We start from the raw sequence: 5,241 nt of genomic DNA, 5'->3' as shown, positions 1-5,241 counted from the left end.
AGTTTTCCAAAGTTACATTAAGATGAGCTTAAAATAATGAATGCATTTGATATTGTTTTTAATATTTTAATAACCAAACTAATCTTGATGTTTTAAAACCTAAAGCGACATTGTTTTTCTTCTATTAATAAATTTACAAGTCCTTTTAATAACCAAACTAATCTTGATGTTTTAAAACCTAAAGCGACATTGTTTTTCTTCTATTAATAAATTTACAAGTCTGAATTAATAATCATGAAAGCTCAATTAGTTTCAAACGAGCTCTGGCTTTCTTTGAATACAAATCATTAGTTATGTTATAATTGACTCGCACCAATTTATCATGGGATGATGAATGTTTATGATAACGCTATTATGTTAATAGATACACGCTATACGGTTTAACAGATGGATATAACTTGGTTTAACGCGTGCTCAGGTGCTTTGCTATCGTCACGACTGTTTGGAATCCAAGTGAACATCCAAATCACTTCTATTGCTCCTGTTTGTATTGTCAACTACTTTAGATCAGAGGTGACCAAACTGCGTTAACATGGCGTGCCTGCTGCTTTTCTCTAGCCTGTGAAACAAAGAGAACATAGCCCAAGAATAAAGTTATTTAGTAAAAATTCAGAACATAGGGGAATCGACTAAAATCCAGTCACATTAATACAAGAAAATATACTCCTAAGAAGATCGGAAATTCAGAGAATATAGGATGTGAATATTAAAATTCTGAATTGGTGAATATTAAAATTTTCACCAATTCAGAATTTCATTCTAAGTTAGAAGAACGAATATCAAAAGATTTTACCCCAGAAGGAACATTGAAAAAATAAAAGAGCCTTGAAATTATGTCGTAATCAGTTACAGTTATATATTTATGAAGAAAAATGTTGACACTTTGGACAGTTCTGGAATAATCCTGGTCATTTAGGTTCTATATCAAAAACGACTTTATCATACTCTTTCACGTGTCATTCATCTGTGCTCGTTAGAAGATATTTTCGGTGCCTTTGTTGAATGACCAACGTAATGTCTCTTTGAAAACTTTGAACCAGATCACTGAGATGAGAGAGCGCAATTGAAATTGGAAAGGATCGAGAAAAGTAAGTCGGAAGAATCTATCTTTACTTGTATTTATTAAGCTGTGATTTTGAGATAGAATAGACTACTGCCAATTAGCAAAATGTACAAGATAGACAGCCACAGGATATAAAAAAATTTGAGATCGCAGAACGAGTTATTGGGTATGGAGGATAATGGAGGACGATTTCAAATTGTCCTTTAAAATTTTGAAGACCAGTTTTACATCACAAAAAGTATTAACAGCTCTTTAAACTCCAAAACTATAAAGTTAACTATAGCGAAACTCTTTCGTTAAGACCTTTCAATAAAGATTTAGGTATTTATTTATTTTTCTTTTGAAAAGAAAAAAATCTCGAGGTAATTTAAATAATACTGCCCCATCGTATCCTGAATTTTATTCGGTATTGAAATTCGAATTTGAAATTTAAAACTGTTTCCGATCCGCGTGCGAATGAGATGATTTCAGTTCTCAATTCCTTTAAAATAGGAGATAAATACAAAGAAATACCCCTGAGCAATAAAATCTATTGATTTTACGAATTACTTAAATTTCCGTCAATTTTTTCTCCTTTTGTTATTTATCGGGCTTTAAAATGTTGAAAAAATCAAGAAAGAAATTACTTAATTATATACTTTCCATTTTCACTTCTTTTTTTTAGGAAAAGTTTTAGAAAAATTTGGATAAATACGCAAGAATAAAGAAGGAAAAAAAAAAGAAGAAATAAATTATTTCCCCATGAAATGAAATAAATAACAATCATTATATTGTATATCCAGAAGAAAAGGAGAGGGAGGGGGGGAAGGGTAGAAATGTCATCTTTCACTCAGTTAATTTTTTTAAAAAATTCAAGGACTGCTAGCGAAGCTGAATTTCTGAAATTCGTGAAAATAAAGAACTGTTAAGGCTCACTCTTTTAGCATTGACCAGAAAAGAAACCATCTCCGAACAGTCTCAAAGCATGCTTAGACCGGGGTTTCAGAGTGAAGTGAAAAGCTCTCGCTAGAAGGATATTATTTACTCGAATTTACAATTTACCGATGGTAAAAAAGTTTGTGGTACCTACTGTACTTTATTCGTACAATTTACCTATTTTACTAAATTTACTATACAACTTTCCGCCCACAAGTCCCAAAATGGATCCGAAATTCCAGCAAACTTTTGAAACTATTACTTATAATAAAGACTTTTCCAATAATATAGGTATTTAGCTACCTATAGGTACATGAAAGTTTATCAATTAATAAAAACTGGATTGATAGGCGGTGGAGTTTAATGGTAATATCTTTGAGGTATTCAGCTAAATTTGAGGAAAGTTTGGGTGGAGGGCAAAAAAAAAAATGTATAAACTGACGTGGAATTATTTGATTTAATAATTGCTCTGATGCGTACAAAGAAGAGATAAGATTGGGGATAAAAAAATAAAACATTTCTTTTTTTTTAACTTTGAAATGACAAAAGAAGAATTTTCTGTACACCACCACACCGTTTCTTCTTTTTCTTCTTCATCTTCTTCTTCTTCTTCTTCTTCTTCTTCTTCTTCTTCTTCTTCTTCTTCGTCTCCTCCTCCTCCTCACCCTTTTGGCATTGGCCAAAAACGTTAAGATTAAGATTGAACTTAGATCTGGGATTATTTCGTGCTTTTACCGAGGTGGATTTACATAGTATCTTGAGCTAGAAGTTTCAACTGTGTTCATCATATATTTCCTTCTTCTTATTCTCCCCCCCCCCCAAATGGCATTTGCAGGACGGTTTTTTCTGCACTTCAAGTAAAAAGTGAGAAGTGCTGATTAGTCCATGGAATAGGGCCTGGAGTTTGCTTGTGTACTCATGGTGATCCTTTTGGCTAAAAACCAAGATATTTAACACGAGTTAAAAGACTGTAGACCCAATGTTGAGTCTTTCTATGACTGAAAGAACGTGTATAGTCCCATCAAAGCAGTAAGGGGAAAAGCAAACTTGATCGCCAACATGTCACAGACAAGGCACCAGGTCAACAGAAGGGGGAAAGTCTCAAGCCTGAGAGCATTTCAAGAAACACTTCAACCTCTCACAACCTATTGACAGAGTTGTCACTCCATTTCAAATGTCTAGCTAATAGCAATACAATAATATTAATTCCCGACTCGGAAATACCCCCCTGCGTAATCCTGGACTGGTCCCCTGCTGGGATATGTCATAATCACCTCTTAAATGATTGTCTGGGGTTTTCTCGCACCTTCTGGGGATAAAAAAATAAAACATTTCTTTTTTTTTAACTTTGAAATGACAAAAGAAGAATTTTCTGTACACCACCACACCGTTTCTTCTTCTTCTTCTTCTTCTTCTTATTCGTCTCCTCCTCCTCACCCTTTTGGCATTGGCCGAAAACGTTAAGATTAAGGTTGAACTTAGATCTGGGATTATTTCGTGCTTTTCCCGAGGTGGATTTACATAGTATCTTGAGCTAGAGGTTTCAACTGTATTCATCATATTTCCTTCCTCTTATTCTCTCCCCCCTCCCAAATGGCATTTGCAGGACGGTTTTTTCTGCACTTCAAGTAAAAAGTGAGAAGTGCTGATTAGTCCATGGAATAGGGCCTGGAGTTTGCTTGTGTACTCATGCTGATCCTTTTGGCTAAAAACCAAGACATTTAACACGAGTTAAAAGACTGTAGACCCAATGTTTAGTATTTCTATGAGTGAAAGAACGTGTAGTCCTATCAAAGCAGTAAGGGGAAAAGCAAACTTGTATACTGTCTGAGTGGTGGTATACTTTCCAGTACAAATATAACAAATATTATTTTTGTAAAAGCATAATATAACGTATACAATAATAAAAAGCTTAGCTCGACTCACTTTTTAGCTACTTAGCAGCTTACAGCTTTGTGTATTAAAGTAGCTTTTATATGTATTTTTTCTTGACCAGAAACTTGATTTGAACACAAATAGAATTTTCACGCACACCTCTTATGTTGACAAGGGAAACTTTTATTCTGTTCGCTTTTTTTTATCATCACTTTTCAATACAGGGTGAGTGGATTGATTTTGAAAAGTCGGAATATTTACTTTTTTTGACATTATTTTGTTAGTAATTCTTTTAGGGCTAAATCTAAAATCAAGTTGTGCGCTAACTTTCTGGTAGGTACGACTTTTTGAGCCAAAATTAGACCGTTCTCAAATTCAGCCTTTGGCCTATAACCATTAACCAAAGAGTTCCTCTCCTTGGGGGACATAAAAAAGTCGTGCATAACATTTAGATATCTATTGAATTTCTTCTCTCACGACCATATTATTCTATCCCGAAAAGTTCAACATTTGAGACCATCCCGCCACAAAAAGTTCAACATGTCATCTTCTTGAAGAGACAGAAATTTAATCGAGCATACAGAGTCATTTCTATTTAAAATGTTCTGGACACCCTGTATATTTCAAGTGACAGCAGAGGACTCCCAAAAGAAGTATTCCTACAGAAGGGGAACATTTTTTTATCTGTTCCTAACTTTGTTAGAAGTTTAAAAAAATCTTGTTGCTTTATAGGGTAACGGGATTGCAATGCAAAATCATATACCTAGATACACAATATGTACATTATTATCAGTAGGTACATGAATTTGAAAGTACCTCGGACCCCATTCTAGTATCAGCCTTAATCGACGTAGCTTAACCTATGTGACTATCTCAATCCTATACTGAGTAAGCACGAATAAAAATGGGGGACTTTCTAACGAAATTCCCATGTGCGGAGTCCAGGATGTAAGACTATTGCACCCACGAACAGTTGTACCAAAGGTAATAAAAATAATTAGTTACTCATAACTTCGGATTTTAAAATAATAATAATAATAATAATAAAAATAATAAAAATAAGAAGAAGAAAAACTTTGAAAAGATTTGAAAGTTCAGTTTTAGTGAATGTGAAGATGGTTTCAGCACACGTGCCTCTCAAGAAAGATATAATAATTAAGAAGCAATGTAATAATATTATCATCACAATACAATGTGGAATGAAATAAACTAAAAATATTATGCTTCTCAGACATCAGTCAGAATGCCCAAGTACTGACAGAATGACATTCGAGCAGGGTGGTTGTTTGGTAACGCCAAGAAAAAGACAAGAAACCCAATGAAGAAGTGCAATAGGTTGGAGTTGGAGTAATGGAAATCAAAGACCTAAAAGGATACTCTGAAAGAAA

This window comes from Diaphorina citri, unplaced genomic scaffold, assembly GCF_000475195.1.
Source record: "Diaphorina citri unplaced genomic scaffold, Diaci psyllid genome assembly version 1.1 scaffold44, whole genome shotgun sequence".
In the NCBI taxonomy this organism is placed as follows: Eukaryota; Metazoa; Arthropoda; class Insecta; order Hemiptera; family Psyllidae; genus Diaphorina; species Diaphorina citri.
Note: the sequence above shows the minus strand (reverse complement) of the source record.